Raw genomic sequence first — 22046 nt, forward strand, 5'->3', positions numbered from 1 at the left:
AATTTTAATTGATGTTTGATTTGCCAACATATAGTATAATACCCAGTCATAAATTTATATCAAATTTGCAGGTCCCACTAAGATAATGTTAACTGTCAGCAACAAGAAGAGTTGAGTATTTACTATATGCTAGGTGCAATGAGGGACACCTGGAAGAATCAGAGACAAGGAAGACAACCAGGACATTCAGACCCATCAGAGGTAAGGCTGGTTTGGGATCCATACAGTGCCTTATTGCTGATGTGATCGGAAGGCGCTGGGCTTTAGGATTATTTGAAGCATCTTGGGAAAAGAGAATTCTCTTCCAATGGGAGGTGGAAAATGACAAACTTGGATGTTGGGGTAGTTTAAAAGAGGAGAGGAAGTTTGGAGTTTAAGTAGGAACTTAGTAGACCAGTGGTCTTCGAGCCTTCTCACCACCCTCCACATCAAGGGGCAGACTCCCTCAAGATGAGAATTTGATTTGTTTTTATTGTACTGCTTTTGCTAGACTGACTCACTCTTGAGGTTGCTACACATTTATGAGTGAATAGTCTAACTATTTATATATCTTTGCTAGACTTCAGAATTATCGAGTTGACTTCAAATCTTAAAAACAATAAATTTAAAATCAGTTTGGACTGTGAAACACCTTAGTTTGATCTGAGATACTCAAGCCTGAAAGTTGGAGACTCCTGAAAGTTTGAATTATGATGTGAACATACTAATGTCATTAACAGTGGAATCATTTCTTTCAAAAATGACATTGGGTAATGGCTTACTCTCTACCAGAACTCTGTATCTTTCTATCTGGAGTTTTATGATGTAGTAAAATAACAATAACAAGCAGGATTTCCTGGGGAGAGGTAGAATCTATTCTGTTTAGGCAATTAGCTTTCCTAGCTCTTTAGACAATAGCTTTAATATAGGAAAATACGCCAACTGGCCTTGAGACAATGAAAATGAATGGCCTCCCAAGGTTCTCCCCAGGCTCAGCATTCTGAGATACTTCACATGGATACTAATTCCCTTCTCATTGTTTTCATTTGTGCGGTGCATTATTTCGGTGGGCACGGGGCTATAAAAGTCATAGTCCTTTTGTGTAAGTATTGAAATTGAACAGGCTTTTACAGTATGGCAGGCCCTGGAGGGCCATCTTCACAGAGGTTCCAGCTCTACTGACAGGCTGCCTTTCTACAAGAGTCTGCTATGTCTAGTTTTCTAAATTGTAAATGCAGATTTTTTTCCCCTTTGAGGGCAGTGTGTTGGTAGTTCTGCAGTATACAATGATCTAATACCCAGAGAGTCTGTTACCATGCAACAAAAGCTAGGGTCAATTATGAACCCCATCAGTGACCCACAGCATCCCTCATGTCTTTCACAGCAGTCTATTTTGAAGAGCAGACACTTTAACATTTTTAAAGGGAACCAGAATTATCATTCAAATGATAAACTGCTACACAGACAGACATTCTCTTGTGATTCATAGAAGTGCAGGTCATAAGAGGTTATGTATTTGGTCTCAGTGTTTATTAAAGAAAGTGAAGACAAATAGATAAGACAACAAATCAAACATTGCATATCATAGATGCCAAGCTCAATAGAATGATGTTCCAATATTAATATGTGGGCTATATAACCCCACTGGGCAAAAACATGTTTTATTCAGGAAAATAACAAATCAAGTAATCTCTCTATAGAAAGCCATTTACAACTCATTTGGAAATTGAATTCATAATCTTTAATAAAGCCTGTTTATACCAACCATGAAGGAGTTTCAAATAAATAAAACTGAAAGCAATGATAAATTAGCTTCCAAGCCTTTATATGTTTATTACATTGTAATCATTCAAACCTACTGAAGTCAAATTTGTTTTTCCAATTTCCTAAATTCAATCCAATGAGCTCCTGGTTCTTACACAAAACCAATTCATATTGTCAAATGACAGCAAGGAAAATTAATATTATGTTGGTTCTTACTGTCCAAAGGGACTTTACTAAGTGTAAGTAATAATATAGGCTCTTACCAGCTAAAAATCTATTATTTAAGGTAAATTCTAGCCACATGCTCTGATACTCTTAAAAGGGCAATGAAATGAAAAGTCGACCCCGGGGATTATGTCATATCCAGCATGTTAAAACGGATCCCTAGAGCTTTGGTCAGGAAATAAAGAGCTATGCTAGAATTTTATTGAAAAATCGTGATGACAAAGCCCTTTCCATTTGAAACTCAGAGTTTATCAACATCATCGAATCAGTGGCTGGAAATGAATGGAGAGGTGGTCTCATTTTGTTCTCTCCTTGGCACCCAGCTTTAGGTAATAGTCACATCACTAGTTACAAATCAGGTTAGGAGACTCTGCTCAGAAAATTCCCTAGGATGACAGGGTTCCTCCTCGTCAGAGGCCCAGGCTGAGCTGAAGCTTCCCCACTGCTGCCCACTGCAGACCTACTTCTCGCAGATCCACTGTGTCTAGGACAGATTCTGTTTAATCCAGGCACTTCACTCATTCCACTCTGCGTTTGTTTTCAGTTGAGGAAAGGGATGATTCCTCATGGGAGAATGTGAGAAGAAAGGTAAACAGTGCACGTGAACGGCCTAGAGCTGCCTAGAGCATTCTCTCCTGCCCATTCACAGGGCAAATATTTACCGAGCCTGGATTCTGCGCATAGCATCATACACAACTGGTAATGGCTTTGCAAGCCTCAGAGTGAGGGCTCTGGAGGCCTCTCACTTCACCTGGTTGGCCAGGATGGGGAATGGGGAGAAAGAATTTCAGAGGCAGCAGACCTGGTTTGAATGCCCTGGCACCGCATCACAGCTGTTGCCTCCATGAGTCACTACCTCTATGAGCTTCAGTTTCCTCATCATACAGTAGAGGATTAGAGCACATACCCTGGAGGGTGATGTGAGAGTGAGACCCAGTGTACATCAGGTGGTGGGCACTGCCCAAACATTCTTGCGACCATCCTGCCTTCATGCCCCCTCCCTTCTGGACCCCGCATTGGATAGGATGTTCTGTATCCAGTGATGCAGGCCTTCCACTCTCCTTCCTGAGGCTTGTCTTATTTTATGTCAAAGTTGTACAGTCTTTGAGAGGAGGAGCTGTATCTTGCCCAGCTCCAATGCTCCCCAGGACCAGCCCCAGCTTCACTGTGGGCTCCTGAATAACACACAGACTGTCTGCTCAGAAGCGAGACTACTTCCCCCACCCGCCTCTTTCTCTTCTCTGCTGCAGTCAGGCCTGCAGCCAGAAAAAGCCCAGGATCTCCCCCATCATTTCCTGCAGCCTCCACACTCCTGAGCAGCAGCAGAGAGGAGAAGACGGGGAGCTGCTCCAGACCAGTGCTGTGACACAGGGTCCCTCCCCAACCTCCTGAGCTGAACCCAGCCCACATTCTTTTAGGGGAGACCTAAGGGGAACGAAGGAGGACGAGGAGGAGGACCACATATCCACAGTGTTCACAGAGCTCCCAGGCACTCCTCAGCCTGTTCCCTCCCACAGCATTAAATTCACAGCACCCCTCCTCCTCGTGGGTGAGATTAGAGGAATGAACTACCTTTACTGAGCATTACAGTGGCCCAGAACTTACCTAATTAACAAAGTTCTTCCTCAGAACATGGACATCTTATTAGCCCCATTTTAGAAATGAAGAGACTGAGGATAAGAGAGGTTAGTTTGGTCCCCCAAGTCGTAGCCAGAAAGTGCTTGGGCCAGGATTTGAGGGCCCCAGGCTGTCTGACTCCAGGCTCACTCCCCCCTCAGCTTCAGCAGGCTGCTTTGCTGGCAGGTGGTGGGGAGGGAGCTGACTCATGGCTTTTGATTCATTCGGTCCTCTTTTCTGCATTAGCATTGCTGCAGCCTAATGAACAAATGTTGCATTATGCATTTCTCACTTTGCAAATATCCACATGAGGCTGCTTGCCTGCAAGCCCAAAGAGTCACATTTCCAGGTGACATATTGACAAGCTAGCTTATAAGTAAGTTAAAAAGAATGCTAGAGTCTTTAGAGATCATCTAAACTAATTCTTAAGCTGGAGTTCAAGGGAGGACCTCAAGAAGTCTGTAGGACTCTGAATTTACATACATTTTCCTAGGCCAAGGGTCTATAACTCTCACCAGATTCTCAAACAGGTTCTAAGTCTCAAAAGGGTAAGGTTAAGAACTGTACACAGCCTGGCCAAACCAAACCTCACATTCCTAGACTTGTTCCTGCCATTGCTCTGTGAGGCAGCACAATTTGTGAGAGAGAAAACCCAGAACTAAATACCAGAAGCAGAATCTGAGCTCTGAATCTTCTGGCAAACATTTTAAAGACTCATGAATTATTAAAATAGCTAATTAAGTCAACCTTCACCAGAGAATATTTGCTTTTCCATCAAAACAGAGCTCACTGTGAAACCTGACTTCACTCTGTCATTTGCTTAAACATAAGGTCAGCTCCCTTTATTCTGTCTTTGCTGGTCTAGGAAGAACTTTCCGTGGCCTGGCATGTTAAGTAGTAGCAGCCGCTTTGTGTACCTCAGTGTACACAGCTGGGAGCCTTGAACCCATTTTCTCTTCTTTCCTCTGGGATCCTCTCCTCTATCGTCCACATTAACCATGCCTATTCCTACATCTTCCCCTCATACCAGGATGGTGCTGCCCCTAGAACACTGTGAGTGAGTGACCTAGAACTAGAAACATACAAGAATCATCAAGTCAAGGTCCATTGTATGATTGCACTAGACTCCCTACATTTTGGAGCACATTTACCAAGTATCCCCTTCCCTCCCCTCCAGACTTAAATGCTACTTTCAGGATCCCTCTCCAATTCCACATCCTTTGTGGAACCTTGTTATTTTATCTATGTCAGTTTCATCTATTTTCAACTAGATAATAAGCTCCTTGAGGGTAGGAACAACTTCTTCTTTCTTTCTTCTTTCTTCTTTCTTCTTCTTCTTCTTCAAGATTTTATGTGTTGATTGATGAGAGACACAGAGAGAGGCAGAGACATAGACAGAGGGAGAAGCAGGTTTCCTGCAAGGAGCCTTGATGCAGGACTCAATCCCAGGACCCCATGATCATGACCTGAGCCAAAGGCAGACACTCAACCACTGAGCCACCCAGGTGCCCCTCTTTTCTTTTTTTTTATTTTTTTATTAACGATTTTATTTATTTGAGAGAGAGAGAGAGAGAGAGAACGTGACCAGAGGGAGGGGCAAAGGGAAAGAGAGAAGCAGACTCCCCACTGAGCAGGGAGCCTGATGTGGGTCTCCATCCCAGGACTCCAGGATCATGACCTGAGCCATAGTTAGACGCTTAACCAATTGAGCCACCCAGGGGCCCCTTATTTTTTTCTTCTTGTAACGTATTTACCAACAGGTTTTGTACCAAGCTAGATGCCAAATAAAAAACTATATTAATTAAGAAGTAGGCTTCTCCCTACTCCCTCAGTCTTTGAAGTTGACCATTTGCCAACAGGATCCATTGCAAAATGAAAATATAGGACCCCATCTGGGAGTGGGGAAGAAATTAATCTCCTTCCCATAGGCCCTCTGCACCAACCCATGATCAATAGGTGGCTCCCTGGGAGATTATAACCTCTATGCTGGTGGCACTCAGTACCTAGACCAGAGGATGCTTCTAAATTACTGACCAGATGCACAATGGCACTGCCAGCCCAAGACAGGAATTGCTACCACCTTGCTCTACCATGAGATGCCCCGGTAGAGCATTCCATTTAACCTGATCTTCCTCATACCTGCGCCCAGGACCATGCCGTGAACAGAGGGCAACAGTGGCATATAGGCCTCCCCCCACTGATGCGAATGGGTCACAATCCCAGGTGAAGGGTGGCAGCAATCATGAGGCAGGGGTGGGGAAATGGGTCACTGAGGGACAGGGAACAGACCATCAAGATCCCATCCCCATCCCCCCCACCACCCCCCCTCTGCCAGGAGGCAGGAAGACGTAGGAAGATAGGACTGCAGGAGAGTCAAGGTTCTAAGCCCCTGGGCACATGCTCCATTGTTCCATTAGACTTCATTTACACAACACAGATTGAAAATTAAATTACTGACAGTTTCAAGATGGCAAATGCTGAGCATCAAACCCCAAGTATGGGGCCCTTATGAGTAAGAGGACCTAAGTAACACATGAAGCCAGGCCTCCTGTGTCCTAAAACCTTTGGCATAACTTGACTTGTAAAAATACAGAGGAACAATGGGTAATCTCTTAGAGATTCATAGAGTTACCCTAATGGCTGTGGATACTACCACTTACCTCATCTACTATTTTGTATGTGCACAAGGATTCATGACTTGGAAACAGATCTCTAAGAAGATGAATAAAATTGGCCAGTAAAGCACTTATTTAATGTTTAGCTACCAGCTACACAGTTTTGATAGAAAATTCTATTGTTTGGAGATTGGTTTAGCCATGACCTACCTCCCCTTTTCCTATGGAAATCATTCCCGTTCTTACTTTCCACAGAATTCAAGCATCTTTAATGTTTACCAGAATAGGAATGGTTAAAACAAATTTTACTCAGTTTGTATGAGGCCTCAAAAAAAGATTAATGCAGCATCACACTTTGGTTTTAAACCCAGTGTTAACCACTGTAAACTGTGTACTATTTTTCTCTCCCTCACATCTTTAATTCATGACTGTAGCTGAATATTTATCCTAAAAAGATTTTTAAAAGGTTGATTGATCCAACTGGCATTGGCCTGGATCAGATCCCATGATGGATAATGCTTTTTTTTTTTTTTTTTTTTTTTTTAAGCACAAGCAAGCAGTCCCTTTCCACAATAACTTAGGACTTGATGGAGTAAGGTGGCCCCTGAGAGCTGAATTTCTGAGTTGGACTAGGGCAGGGTCTGCTGGGTATCTGCACTGATGACATCTGAGGAAGGGAACTGGGTGCTTCAGTTGACTCTGAATTTCTGTTTCTTCTTTTAAGCACCGTCAGATTTTGACTGGATATGTGTGCCTCATCCAGCACCCAACTGCTTGGGTAACATCTGTGAGCTGCTAATTAGTTGGAGAGTTTTGTAGCCCATAGGAGTGAGCTGTATTGCCTAATAATTGTAACAGAAAAAGAGTCTCAGAATGGAAATGAATTGTGGGATGCTGGGCAGTTTTGAATATTGGTGTCTCAATCCTGGGAACAAGTTCTTCTGTGGTTGCTAGTTCCTACTTATCTGCAAGCATTTCCAGGAACAGAGAAGGTTTAATTTATCTCTTGGTGTCTACTACATAGTTAGCATTCAGTAGATGCTTTTTGAATTGATATTGCCCTCACCTGCCTTCCTTTTCTCCATTTTCAACTCCAAAATTCTTCCCCTAGGAGCTAATATTAGTATCACTGGCCATATCTTTGCTAGAGATTTTCCCTCTAGGAAAATCTTATTCATTGCTTCACTGGTCTGGTGAAGCAGTGGCACTATAAACACATGTTCTAGGCCAATGTGAGTTCAGTGGATTTCTTCCTTTCTAGGCTTCCCTACCACAGAGGCAACTTCTAATCCTAGGGGCCTCAGGAGAAATAGTAGGTGACCCCTTTCTTCACTCGCTCAGGAGATCACTACTAGGATCTATTGACCTTTTGTCTGTGGATTGTTTTTCTAAACTGAGACAAGAATTACATTATAGGCCCAAATCCCCATTAAGCCAATTTTCATTTTCCCTCTGCTTTCATGGAAAGCAGTAATAAATCTTGCTTTGTGGGGCCTCTGCCTCCTTATTCAGTCCCTAAGCTAATAAGATCAAGACTATTCCTGAAATTAGATTAAATAATTGGCTCTCTTCTTTCTAGAAGTTTTGGAGCTCTTCTGACCTTTCTTAAAGGGGCAGAAATTATCTTGTTTTTTTCTCTCTCAGTGGTCTTTGAGTATCCTGTCATTCAAAAATAAAAAATAAAAAAGAAGGTATGGGATATATATATATATCCCATACCTTCTTTTATATATATATATATATATAATTTTTTTAAGATTTATTTATGATAGACACACAGAGAGAGAGGGAGAGAGAGAGAGAGAGAGAGAGAGGCAGAGACTCAGGAGGAGGGAGAAGCAGGCTCCACGCCGGGAGCCCGACATGGGACTCAACCCCGGGACTCCAGGATCGCGCCCTGGGCCAAAGGCAGGCGCCAAACCGCTGAGCCACCCAGGGATCCCTGAAGCTATGGGATAGAGAAGGGAGGAAAACTGAGAGTCAGCTTTCACTAACTAGTTGTGTGCCTCAGTGTCTCAGGCCTCAGTTTCCTTTCTGTGAAATTCAGGACTCAGATGAAAAAGCTATCTTTATTTTTATTTATTTATTTATTTTGGATTAACAATTGTTTCTTTTTTTTTTTTATAATTTCTTTTTTTTATTGGTGTTCAATTTACCAACATACAGAATAACCCCCAGTGCCCGTCACCCAATCACTCCCACCCCCCACCCTCCTCCCCTTCTACCACCCCTAGTTCGTTTCCCAGAGTTAGCAGTCTTTACGTTATGTCTCCCTTTCTGATATTTCCCACACATTTCTTCTCCCTTCCCTTATATTCCCTTTCACTATTATTTATATTCCCATATGAATGAGAACATATAATGTTTGTCCTTCTCCGACTGACTTCACTCAGCAAAAGCTATCTTTAAAGGTCCCTTTTGGCTCTAAAAATCTAGGTATCTCAGAAGGCTGAAGTTTTCATGGATAAACTGTAATTCTCCAGGCCTAAGGAAATTGTTTTCTTTGTGATGAGAACAAAATTTTTTTCTCTTCTCTTTAAAAAAAAAAAAATAGAACAGAACAAAATGATCCTAAATTCAGCTGATTTCTTTCTGAATCACAGAATTCATTTTCTGAAATAGCTGTCTTTTCCTTCAAAAGACCCTTCAAAGTCTTCAGCCTTGTCAACCAGCTCTATCACTTTTATATTAGGTCTTGAAATAAGGAGCTTTTTAGAGTAGACATGAAAGGAGTAATGACAGGACACAGGCATGGTTGAAGAGGCCATCTGCACAAACCTCCCGCAGGTTTGCTGTACAAATCAGCTCCCCTCCCATCCTTTTGTAATACCATCCAGACTCCTCTCCAGAATCTGGGCAAATAAAATGCTATTTGTCAGTCAACCTATTGATAATTATTTTTCAAGTGACTGTCGTGTGCATTCAACTATTGATCCTTCATAGTTACAATCCCAACAGTCATACAGGCCTTAGCTTTTAAAATCAGAAAAAGCTGTGTTCATAGGACTTAAGTATATTTCCTTAAAAGGAGACCACCTCAGAAGACTTAGAGGTTAAGAGCAGGGACTCTGACTCGTTAGAGTAGGTTCAAGTTCTAGAAGGTCCCACCACCTACTAGCTGCATAAGCTTTAAATTCCCTAAGCTTCTGTACTCTCAGATATGAAATGGAGGTAATAAATAATGCCTATTTCATAAAATGGGACAAGGAGTAATTTAAATAAATTATGGAAAGGACTTAGCATAGTATCTGGCACACAATAAATACTCAATAGAGTCAGTTATTATTAAGAATGATACTCTATTAATAATACATAAGTCAAGTCATCCTTGTTGCCCTAATCTAGAGAAGCAACTATGGCCTTAGGCATCATACACCTTTCTGGACTTCTTATGGGTTCCTGAAGCAAGGTAAAGAGGGGAAATGCCATTATGTTTTAGTCATTGAAAGTAATGGTAAATTTCTTTGAAATGCCTCTAATTATATTTTAATATAAAAATTATTTTCTTCTGAAAGAATACAATAATTTAAACAACTAAAATAAGTAAGTTCTTAAACTTGAGAGAGAGTGATGTTTGGCCCTCCATTGATGACATCGGTGAGTTTGAACTCTCACCCTTGGTCAGGATTGAATGCTGGCTCTATCCTGTTGAGGAGTAGTAAACAACAAAAAGAAGAAAGGGAAATGAGGACCATCCACAAGCTTTGGCACCACATGGACTAACACAGATCAGGACTCAGTAATGCTTGTTTGACTGAAAGTGTCCATTCTTCTGTCACCCCTACAAACTGGAATCAGATGGACCTGAGGGCCAAGGCAGATAAAAGACAGTTACTCCTGAGTGGGGAAAATGCCATGGTGAAAAAAGTAATCATAGCTTTTACTTTAGAATTCAGATCCATGTTGAGATGAAACTCATATTCTACTTTGGGTCAGGGAGTGGCCCAAAAGGCCTAAGAAAATTTGTGTTCAGGTTTGAATCTGCTCTAGCTCCTTACAAAAGCTGATACAGTATCAGTCATCATCATCAGAGGGTCTCAAATAGAGTTTGCTTAGATTACAGAATCAACAGATTCGATCTAACCCCCAGTCAGGCAGGATTAGATAAACATAGAAGTGCATAATTGCTTTACCAAGTTTGACTACAAATTGTGAAATATCTCAGTCTAAGGTATAGCCAAGCAACCCGTGAAATAATCTCACTGAGTTGGCTGGCTAGATGCAGAAGATGGAGATAATGTAACTGGAAAGAGGAAAAATTTGTCTATCCAGAAGTGAAGACAGCAGGTAGACAGACCCAGCCAGCTACTGAGGGACAATGAAAAGCCATTTGAATTGGGGAAAGTGAGGAGAGGCGGAAGGTGTCATGCAAATTATAACTAAATTATTGGAGGAAACTGCAGCAGAACAGGAAATGTGCATGTGGATAAGTGAAGCCTCCATTAATGGCTTCACTGCATTTATCAGAAGGGGTTTCAATAAGCCTGATGAGGTTCAAGGCAGTCTCAGTAGGAAGAAGAGCTGGATTTAGGATTAATCCCCTGTTGTTTCCTATAGCAATTTATAAAGGAAATGTTTCAGGTGAGAGCCTAGCTTGGAATTAATCCTCAAATGATTAGAATAAGATTTTTTTTTAAGAAAAAAAAGAAGAACCCGAAAGGCAGTGAATCCCAAACTTGGCTACACATTTGAATCATTTAGGGATCTTTTAAAACTTCCAAAGCCCGAGGCCACACTGCAGACCAATTACATCACAATCTCTAAGGTGGGACACAGGAATTAGAAATTTCCAGTGTTCCTCATTGATTCCAAGGAACAGACAAGATTGGGAATAACTATGTAATGAGCAGTATGCACAGTGGAGACATGTTAGGCATGTTAGTTAAAGGAAAATAAGTATAGTCATTAAGAAATGGCAATAAATTAGCCTGCCTTAAAAAGTATAAGATGCACATCTTGTGTTTCCTTTATTTGTAATTTTTTAAAAAGATTTATTTATTTATTTTAGAAAGAGAGAGAGTGTGTGTGTGTGTGCACTAGTGAGGTGAGGGAGGTGGGAGGGCAAACAGACTCCAGACTTGTGCTTAGTGTGGAGCCACATGCAGGGCTGGATCTCAGGACCTTGAGACCATGACCTGAGCTGAAACCAAGAGTTGAACGCTTAGCTGACTGCACCAGCCACATTTTAAAAAGTATTTATTGGGCAGCCCGGGTGGCTCAGCAGTTTAGTGCCTGCCTGCAGCCCAGGGCATGACCCCGGGGTCCCAGGATCCCGGGATCCCGGGATCGAGTCCCACATCAGGCTCCCTGCAGGGAGTCTGCTTCTCCTTCTGCCTCTCTCTGTGTCTCTCATGAGTAAATAAATAAAATATTAAAAAAAAATAAAAAGTATTTATCATAAGTGTTCAAGAAAAATGAAGGCGGCCTGGGTGCCTCAGCGGTTTAGCGCTGCCTTCAGCCCAGAGCCTGATCCTAGAGACCCAGAGTCCCAGGTCAGGCTCCCTGCATGGAGCCTGCTTCTCCCTCTGCCTGTGTCTCTGCCTCTCTCTCTCTCTGTGTCTCTCATAAATAAATAAGTAAATAAATAAATAAATAAATAAAATCTTTTTTAAATTAATATAAACTTTTATTTACTTTTTTTTTAATTTTTATTTATTTATGATAGTCACAGAGAGAGAGGCAGAGACACAGGCGGAGGGAGAAGCAGGCTCCATGCACCGGGAGCCCGACGTGGGATTCGATCCCGGGTCCCCAGGATCGCGCCCTGGGCCAAAGGCAGGCGCCAAACCGCTGCGCCACCCAGGGATCCCGTTAATATAATCTTTTAAGAAAAGAAAAATGAATGAAGATACAAAGCCACTTTTTTTTGGCAGGGGGAGACAGGCAGAGGGAGAGAATCTTTTGTTTGTTTATTTGTTTGTTTGTTTGTTTGTTTTTTTAGAGGGAGAGAATCTTAAGCAAGCTCCACACCCAGCATGGAGCCCGACTTGGAATTTGATCGCTCAACACTGTGATCGTGACCTGAGCTGAAATCAGGAGTTAGGCACTTAACTGAGCCACCCACGTGCCCCACAAAGCCACATTTTAAGAAGGAAATAAGCAAGCAAGAGTTAAATTCAAGTAATTATTGAGTGAAGACCTTGAACTTGTTGTCTGGGAGTGGGATAGAAATCAAGAGGGTTCATTACCATTATGGTTATAGCGATTTATATATTTTTGCCTCATAAAATGTTCACATCCATGACCTAATTTTAGCTTGCATCTCTGTGAAGTAGGCAGAGAAAGTATTATTTTTCTCTCCCACTTCCACAGATGGGAAAACAGATCAAGAGAGTCTCACAACTGACTCAGCATTACAGAGCAAAGCTAATGGCAGGAGTAGGACTAGGATTTCATTCTTCAAAACTCCCAGTTGAATGTCCTTTCCTCCACCCATGTTGCCTTTCTGCCCTTGAAAAACTCTGTAAGAGTGGGAAAATTTACAGTGATAACTAAAACAAGAAAACATGACACCTGGAGAGTTGAAAAAAAGAGTTCTCCCATTAGGGGAAAAAAATCTAGAACAGATGCCAAAAGACACATCAAGGTGGTAGCAAAGTGCTGGACACCCTGCCCTTGAGGATGCCTCATGAATATTTGATGATATTAATACACTGGATTTGCCTCCAAAGTTGCATTGGGTTGGGGGGCAGGAGTAAGGTCATTGAGGTCACAAGCAATGATTTTTGAGGCCTAAAAAAATAGAAGTAGCCTTACAGCTACTTTAGCGTACAGTTTGAGGGCCTCTTTTAAGTCAAGTAGATTGCGAAAGAGCCAGTGAGTGGTTGTTGCCCTGGTGGATGCTTTGCTTGCAAGAAATAGAAATTCACTGGCATTGGCTTATCTACAATAGGAAGGTGTCTTATAGGTCCTATGGGTAAAAATCACATCTGGCTTAAGGAAAAACTAGAACTGGGAACTTGCAGACCTTCAGAAACTCAGAAGATGTGCGTTCTCTCCATGATCTCTCTTCCGGAGTGTTTTGCCCATATTTTTCTGAAGAGTTCCCTCTTCTGCTCTGTCCCCATGTGAGATCAAAAGCAGATACCCACAGCTCCCAAGTTCATATTCCAGCCATATGAACCAACTCTCTCTCCCCATTCCTCTTTCTCAAACACAAACTCCCATGGAAGGAGCTCTTTCAGCTTAAATTGGCTCAGGAATCCATCCCTGATCCAGTCAACTATGACCAGGGGTCAGGGTCCCATTAGTCATGAGCAGCTGTTGAAAGCCACCCTCTACAGATGGCAATAAGGCATTTATAGATAGAAATCATTTAAGCTGAGCATATACCTCAAAATATATCCACCACTCACACCCACTAGGATGGCTATGCTAAAAAAACAAAACAAAACAAAACAAAAAAACAAATGGAAAGTAACAAATGTTGGCTAGAATGTGGAGAAATTGGAACCCTCATGTAATGTAAATGGTAATATAAATATAAATGTAAAATGGTGCAGTTGCTATGGAAAACAGTTTGGTGGTTCCTCAATAAATTTAAACATAGAATTACCATATGACCCAACAATTCTACTCCTGGGTATATACCCAAAAGAATTGAAAACAGGTGTTCAAACAAAAAACATGTACATAAATCTTCATAGCGGCACTGTTCACCATAGCCAAGAGGTGGAAACAACCCACATGTCATCAGTTGATGAGTGAATAAACAAAATGTGGTAAAGCCGTGCAATGAAATATTATTTAGTCACAAAAAGGGATGAAGTGCTGATACATGTTACAATGTGAATGAACCTTAAAAAAATTACACTAAGTGAAAGAAGCCAGACACAAAAGATACTTATATGACTCTACTTATATGAAATGATTCTACTTATTTTATGATTTTACTTTATATGAAATATCCAGACTAGACAAATCCTTGGAGACAGAAAGCAGATTAGTGGTTGCCAGGAGCTAGAGGGACATAGGAATGGAAAATGATGCTTAATAAGTACAGGAACCCTTTTTGGGGGTGATAAAAATGTTCTGGAACTAGAAGGTGATGATGGTTGCACAACATTGTGAAGGTACTAAATGTCCCTAAATTTCACACTTTAAATGTTTATGTTATAGGTGTTTTACTACAACTGTATTTATACATGGGATGTGTGTATGTCTGTGTTTCTTATATATTTGTCAATTGCTCTGAGAAGACTGATCACATTCACTACCCTATAGTAGCCTGTTGAGAATAATAACTAATACATTCACTCATTTACTCATTCAACAAACATAAATGAATTGAGCATTCATTATATGCCAAGATATGCCAAAGCATATGGGGGCTAAGAGATCCAGTCTCCAGCCTTAAGGCCCTGACAGATTAGTGGAGCAGACACAGATCATTTCCATATTATGTGATAACTGCTAAGACTAAGACATGCTCAGAGTGTTCTGGAAATTTAGATGAGGTGTGATCATGAAAGAAGGACATAAGAAATGAGACAACACCTGAGCTGATCCCTAAAAGATAAATAGAAGTTCTGCTGGTGAGGCAAAAAGAAAGGAGAAAAGAAATGCACTAAAGGTACAGAGATTGGAGAATGTGGCCAGTGGAGGAGGAGATAAATCATGTGATAGGGAGAAGGAGAGGAGGCAAGAGCCAAATGGTGAAAGCCCTTGGCTGCTGTCCAGAGGAACCTGAATTTCATACCACAGTTCATGGCCAGTGCCTGAAGGATCATCTGCAGGTGAGCAGCCGCAAGGAGAAGCAGAGTCTAACAACATTGAAATGGGGGGAGGGGTGTGAAGCAGGAGAACAGAGTATTAGCCCAGAGCTGATAATCCAGAAAAGGGAAAAAAAATAAGAAGAGTAGAAGCATCAATAGTGTCATAGCTTCAGCAAGGTCAAGTAAGATGGGCTGCAGTAGTGGCCATGGACTTCACATGAGAAGGTCCTTCATGTCCTTTGCACATGATTGCAGTCATGTTGGACTATGGCCTGAACGAGCATACTTTTCTGTGGACTTTGGCTGGGAAGGAGAAGAATCTCAGCATGGTGGAGAGGGAACATGTTTGTGTGCTCAGGAGAAAGACAGGATGATATGGGGACAGAAGGCAGGCTTGGGGGATCTGGGGAAGCCAAGGTGGTGCCAAGGCTACAGAGCATTTGGGAGGGCTTCCCTTGGCCCAGATGAGGAGATCCCAAAGCCTCCAAGACAGGGGGAAGCAAGGACGATGAAGGAGGGAAAGATATTTTTCCTGCTGGGGCAGAAGTGTGGGTATGTGAAGATGAGGAAATTCCTACCTGATGGCCTGTATTTTCTCAGCAAAGCTCAAGGGGTGGGAGATGCTTAGAAAAGCCACTCTGAGGAAAGGAAGAGTTTGCTGCTGGGGATGCTAAGAAGGGTTTCCAGGCAGCTCAGCAGCCTGCTGAGGCTGCAGATGATGACTTTGTAGTAGCGCCAGTTTGCGTGGGCTGTGATTTTTTCCAGCGGAGCTCAAGAGCCCAGGAGCCCAGATGTCAGAGAAGGAAGAGCCGGCCTGATCAGGCTAGGGTACAGCCAGACAGGAGCAGCAGCAGGATTGGGCTGACAGGAGATGCTTCAGGAAGCTTGGGCTAAAAGGAGAGGGAAATGAAGAAAGGTGATTTGATGCAATGACAGAAAATGGCAAGGGAGAGACTAGGTTTTGAGAAGGTTGAAAACCCAGCATACTGGGAGGTAGGAGTAGGCGGGCTGGGAGGTGGGAGGCTCTGATCAAAGTGGGCTGGAGAACAATTCAAGGCAATATGTAATCAAGTGCTAAATAGGATGGTATGAAATGTAAGTGGGCATAAGTGCTGGGGAGGAGGGGGGCGCTCCAGGAACCGAGTGCTCAGTGTGGATTCGGGAGAAATCCAATGCAATTTGCTGCCTGCGCAGCACCCCCAATGGGGAATTCAAGGTGACAGTGTAGCAACTGGTACTGTATCTGGAAGCTTAAAAAATACCAGGTGGATCAAACCTTCCAGAGGACGCAGATTCTTTGGACTTAATAAAGGCAGAAAGTGAACAATAGGAGAGAATGTTAAGATTCTCTTAATCCTGCCTATAAAATGCTGTTGCATTCTCTCTGTGCCCTGCAATTTATGTTCTTCCTCATACTTTGTCTGCTTCAGTCACTCCTCACTTCCAGCCCCCTCTGACACCACATCTGCATTTCCCATCCTCAGCTCGTTTCAAAATTTCAAGAAACCTAAAGCACATTATACACCTTTACGAATAAGGCTATGAATTTATGTGGGTTTTGGGGGGAAGAGGTAGTAGAAGAAACTACCTAAGTGGTAAAGACAAGGTTTACAGTCTTTGTTGTAGTCCACATGAGGCTGCGCCGAAGGAGGTTAATCACTGGCCTGAACAGCACAGCTAGGGAACAGCAGAGCCCAGATTAGGTCAGCACTCTGAAGCCACCTGATCCTTCCCTGCCCACTGCTAGGTCAGTCAAAACCTGAGCTTCTATTCCTTTCACCTCATAAACTCTATGCTAGAATCAGGTGTAAGCATTGGATTGATTCCACTCAGGTGTTTCCCTGTTGAACACCCATTTCCCCCTGTTTCTTTGATCTCAAAACCCAATTTGACTCTAGTGAAGTATCTACCCCCACCATTCGTCTGAGGGGCGCTGTCCACAGTTGACCTTGTGGCCCAAGGTAGGCCTATTCTTTGCTATGTCACTAAAATTTGAGTCCTGAGTTGAGACTGCTGGAGCTCTTTACCCATGAATAGGTCCTGATCTGAAGGATAGCTTCTTATACTGAGATCCCAGCCCCCATGCTTTCAAAACCCAGTTATACAGCAGTTCCTTCTGGTCTGCACACACTTCCAGAAAAATACCAATTTGTAGTTTTGTGTACGTGGGATTTGGTGCTTGCTGTCCAAAAATCTAGAGGGCCAGTCTTCTCCATTAAATGAAAACTCAGTTCAACCAAGTTGGGTCCTGGTAGCACCATACATTCCATCTGTCAGCAAATTTTAACAGCACTACCTTCAAAGCATGTCCTGAACTGGAGCCCCTGGGTAGCTTAGTTGGTTGAGTGTCCAACTCTCGGTTTCAGCTCAGATCATGGTCTCATGGGTGGTGGGATCAAGCTCTGCATCGGGCTCCATGCTCAGTGGGGAGTCTGCTGGAATATTCTCTCTGCCCCTCCCCCCACTCTGTCTTTGTCTCTGTCTCTAAAATAAATACATCTTCAAAACAAAACACATGTCCTGAACTGGAACAACATTTTTAGTCCCTTCACTGCCCTTCATCCTGGTCCAGCCAATGCCATTTTTGGCCCAGACTCACTGGAGGCACTGCTCCCACTCATGCCCCCCCTCCAAATCTATTCTCCACACAGCAGCCAGAGGCACTCTTTTATCATGCAGGATGGACCAAGTCACTCCCCATGCACATCCTCCTAGTGGCTCCCCCACCTCACTCAGAGTAAAGCCAAGCTCTGATAGTGACCTGCCAGGCCCACATGGTTCATTCCTGTCACTCCCCAATTCTCCCAGTGACCCTTCTGGCCCAGCCACACGACATCCTCACGGTTGCTGCAACATCCAGGGCACATTCCCACCTTAGGCCCTCTGCCCATGCTGTCTCCCTCACAAGAAATTAAGCCACAAGAACGCAGGGATTTCTGTTTTATTCATTACTGTATCCCTAGTACCTGGCCGAATGCATGGCACAAAGTAGCTGCTCACTAAGGATTTGATGAATGAAGGAATGAATGAGGGAGAGAGGAAAGGAGGAAATGAACCATCAGATATGAACTGGGCAGCCTGGTGATCTTTCCTCCTTCCTCAGCAATGCTACCCCCTTCCTACAGATCTTCTGGCAACTTGTGGAACTTTGGGCAGATGGTTTTAACACTGAAGGGGTCTGTTATTTTTTATTATTACTATTGTAACCATGAAGACCACAATCACTTTTTTTAAAGAGACTTTATATTTTGGAGCAGTTTCGGGTTCACAGCAAAACGGAGAGGAAGACACAGAAATTTTCAGGCAGCCCGGGTGGCTCAGTGGTTTAGCACCGCCTTCAGCCCAGGGTCTGATCCTGGAGTCCCGGGATCGAGTCCCACATTGGGCTTCCTGCATGGAGCCTGCTTCTCCCTCTGCCTGTGTCTCTGCCCCTCTCTCTCTCTCTCTCTCTCTCTCTCATGAATAAATAAATAAAATCTTTAAAAAAAATTTTCTGTATACTCTCTACCGCCACACCTGCATAGCTTCCCTCATTATCAGTCTCTCCCAGCAGAGTGGTACATTTGTTACAATTGATGAACCTACATTGGCATATTATAATCACCCAAAGTCCATAGTTTACATTAGGGTGTATTCCTGGTGTTTTAAATTTTATGGGTTCGGACAAATGTATAATGACATGTAGCTCCCATTAGGGTATCCTACTCTGTAGAGTAGTTTAATTGCCACAACCTCTGTGTTCCACCCATTCATTCCTCTCTTTCTCTAACCCCTGAAACCACTTATCTTTTTACTTTTTACCTTTTTGTCATCATAGTTTTATCTTTTCCCAGATGTCATATAGTTGGAATTGTGCAGTATGTAGCTTTTACAGATTAGCTTTATTCACTTAGTAATATATACTTAAGTTTCCTCCACATCTTTTGTGGTTTAATGTTAAATTTAAATGCTGAATCGTATTCCATTGTCTGGAGGTACCACAATTTACTTATCTCTCCACCTACCAAAGGAAATCTTGGTTGCTTCCAAGTTTTGGCAGTAAGGAATAAAATTGCTGTAAATATGCATATATAAGTTTTTGTGGATATACATTTTTTACTCCTTTGGATAAATATCAAGGAGTATGATTGCTGAATTGTATGATAAGAGTATGTTTAGTTTTTAAAGAAACTGCCAAATGGTCTCCCAAAGTGGCTGTACCATTTTATATTCCCACAAGCAATGAATCAGGGGCCCTGTTGCTCCATGTCCTTGCCAGTATTTGATGTTGTCTGTGTTCCGGATTTTGACTATTTGATAGGTCATGATTCTTTATATTCATTTCTGAAAGTGGCACTCAGAGTGTATTGAGATTTATATAAAAAATAGTAATTTTACAATCAAAAACAAAACAAAATAAAAATGCATAAGCATATGGATCTATCTTCCTAAAGTGATAGAAGCTCAAACATTATAACCTTTGTGGGGCCTGCATTCTTAGGCATATGGGCTGACAGGAAGAAGTTTATTTTAATATAAGATCTTTGGGGGATGTATACACAAACTTCCTAGAACTCTTTCTCAGAAGTGTTTCACTTTGCTTCAATACTGCCTTACAATGGAGAATTCTACAGGCTTTCTATAATTGCCCTCAAAGATGTTTGCTTCCTAGAAGCTGCTGCTATAAGTTATGGAAACAGACTACCAGAATACTTTTATGAGAAGCTCAGCCTTTGTGGCCTGTGGCAAGCACCTGAGGGACAGCCCAACCAGCTGTATACCCACTGGAATCTCTTCAGGACTCCACTACTGGATAATTCTGTCCATTTCAGCGTCCCCCAAACTGTGGAGTCACCCAGGGTGGAAGGATGTGAGTCTGAACTAAAACGGCCAGAGACCTCTCTGAGATAGATTATGCTCATTGCCCCAACAGCCCTTACAGAGGTTCACTTGGATTCAGGGACTTCCATCTCCCTCATCCCGGATGCTCCTCAAAATTCAATAATGCAGAATTCTTCTGGGCTCTCTGTGACACGCCCTTTCATCTCCACTCAACCAAGCTTAAAAGCAAATGTACAGAAAGTCCCCTGTTGGCCTGTGAAAACTCATTTTGAATCTCCCTAGCTCCCTTGCAGGTGGGTGAATTAGGCAGGGCCAGCATAGTTTATCTTATTTACCCACTCCTGTCCCATTACCGTTCCTTGCATCCTTTCCCTTTCTCAGAAAAGGTTCCATCATTAGTCATTTATACTTTGGGATTCATTTCAATGCCAGTGTTTCCTCTTTTCCAGAGATGACTCTGTTTTCAGCCACATTTCTCAAGTTTAGGCATCAATAGTTTGGGAAGGAGGGAAGCAAGAGGAACAACAGTATCACTGAAATAATGCAGTAGCAGCAACTACCATTTCCTGAGCATCAACTTTGTGTTTTACACTGTACTGGGTACTTTGCAAACATTATACTATTTAAATAATGAGTTCAGATTAAGTAGTTTAACATAGTAGTTTGCACATAATAAATAATTGATTTAAAGTAGGTATTATTAAAATAGTAACCCTCATAACAATACAATGAGATAGGTAATATTCTATTCTATAGATGAATAAACAAAGGTAAGGGACTTCTCAGACTCACTCAAATGATACCTGCAAGGCTAGGACTTAAATTCAGATATGTCTAACTCTAAAGATGTGCTCTTCTCATAACATGATTTGTATTTCAAAACACAAAAGCCTCAGCTTAATCTGCTGAGTTTGGCCAGAAACTTGGGCATATAGGGAAGTATGTCCTAAAAGTCTTCATTTTATTTCATTTTTTTTTAAGATTTTAATTTATTCATGAGAGACACACAGAGAGAGGCAGAGACACAGGTAGAGGGAGAAGCAGGCTCCTTGCAGGGAGCCTGATGCAGGACTTGATCCCCCCACCAGGACTTGATTCCCCCCACCAGGTCTTGATCCCCCAACAGGGATCACACCCTGAGCCACAGGCATATGCTCAACCGCTGAGCCACCCAGGCGTCCCAAAGTCTTCATTTTAAATAAGACTTTATTTACTATGAGAAACTTTCCTGTTTTCTTACCCTCATCATTTTCCAGAGCAGCAGAGGTTATGTTTCCCACATGGTACTCACAGCACCTTATGTCAGGGAAGTGACAGCCTGAGAAGCCATAAAAGTCCCTAAAGTCCTGTAATGTCACAGTCGAGCCTCAGCCATAAGCCTCTTTGATTCACTTCTGTTCCCAAGCAGACCTGGGAAAGGGATGAGTCTTAGTCTACTTTCTTCTAGGATAAATCCTGTGGCTAAGTGTCTCATGAGTCTGTGATGATGCTAATCCATGCCTCCCCCCTTCCCTGTATTTCCCCAACAATTATACCCATGCAGTCTATCCATTGGACACAGCCCACAAGGGAGGCAGACTGTGTGCATTTCCAGGAAAGTAGGTGTGTGACTTCCTGCCAGGGATCATAGGGACTTTGGTTAGGACTCAGTATGAATGAATGAATGAATGAATGAATGAATGAATGAATGAACTGAGATGAACAACCCTAAAATAAAACTCTCTGCCCCCATGTCTGACCACCTCCCAGATTAGAGCTATTGGCTCATAAATGTAGTGGCTGGAAAAACAACACAGGGCCCAGTGCCCATGTAAAACAACATGTGTATTCATGGTGCCTGCCCTTTCAGCCTCTTGGGAACGGAGGGATATTGTGCTAGGAACGGTTTCTCTCAGGTGCTCCCCTGAGGATGTGCTAACTAAAGGGATTCTTTAGTCCTTGTGGAAAATGTTTTTGCTACATAATAAAGCTTCATCTTTGATTTGAATGTTCTGTGCAGTAACCCTTTTCAGCTGAATTAGAAATAAAATTCTTCCAAAAAATATTCCACTCATGCAGGCTACTTTGAGGCCCTAACATGAACCAGTCTGGGAGGCAAGCTGCACAGCCCCTGCTGAGATTAACGTTCCCTGGGTCCACCCAGATAGGTACAGAGTGATGTCTCCCAGCAAACTTGAGCCATTTCCCATCATCCATATTGGTAGAGAAGTCCACAGAATGTAAGAAAGTCATTCCAAGGGGTCTCCCAGGTTTTGTTAACCAGAGATTATGACTGATGAGGCATTGTGGTCCTTCTGCCTCTAGGTCATAC

At 42.5% G+C, this 22046-nt stretch overlaps 2 long non-coding RNA genes across 15 annotated transcripts in view; one reads left to right on the plus strand and one right to left on the minus strand.

Moving 5' to 3' along the window:
- LOC140600194 (uncharacterized) overlaps positions 1–22046 on the plus strand; it is a 126169-nt gene that overhangs the window by 11646 nt on the left and 92477 nt on the right. For 10 of the 13 annotated variants that reach the window (XR_012003391.1, XR_012003393.1, XR_012003394.1 and 7 more), the window contains exon 4: positions 72–201. This is a non-coding gene — a long non-coding RNA (uncharacterized lncRNA). Of the gene's footprint in view, positions 1–71; positions 202–12087; positions 12102–12141; positions 14349–22046 lie in introns of those variants that run through there. The other 3 variants (XR_012003392.1, XR_012003390.1, XR_012003402.1) reach the window with 2 other exon arrangements.
- The window catches only part of LOC140600197 (uncharacterized), a 38520-nt gene that overhangs the window by 2226 nt on the left and 14248 nt on the right, over positions 1–22046 (minus strand). The window contains exon 3 of one of the 2 annotated variants that reach the window (XR_012003407.1): positions 8474–10004. The exons of the other annotated variant lie outside the window; for it this stretch is intronic. This is a non-coding gene — a long non-coding RNA (uncharacterized lncRNA). Of the gene's footprint in view, positions 1–8473; positions 10005–22046 lie in introns of those variants that run through there. 2 annotated transcript variants of the gene reach the window in all.

Source organism: Canis lupus, chromosome 11, assembly GCF_048164855.1.
Source record: "Canis lupus baileyi chromosome 11, mCanLup2.hap1, whole genome shotgun sequence".
In the NCBI taxonomy this organism is placed as follows: domain Eukaryota; kingdom Metazoa; phylum Chordata; class Mammalia; order Carnivora; family Canidae; genus Canis; species Canis lupus.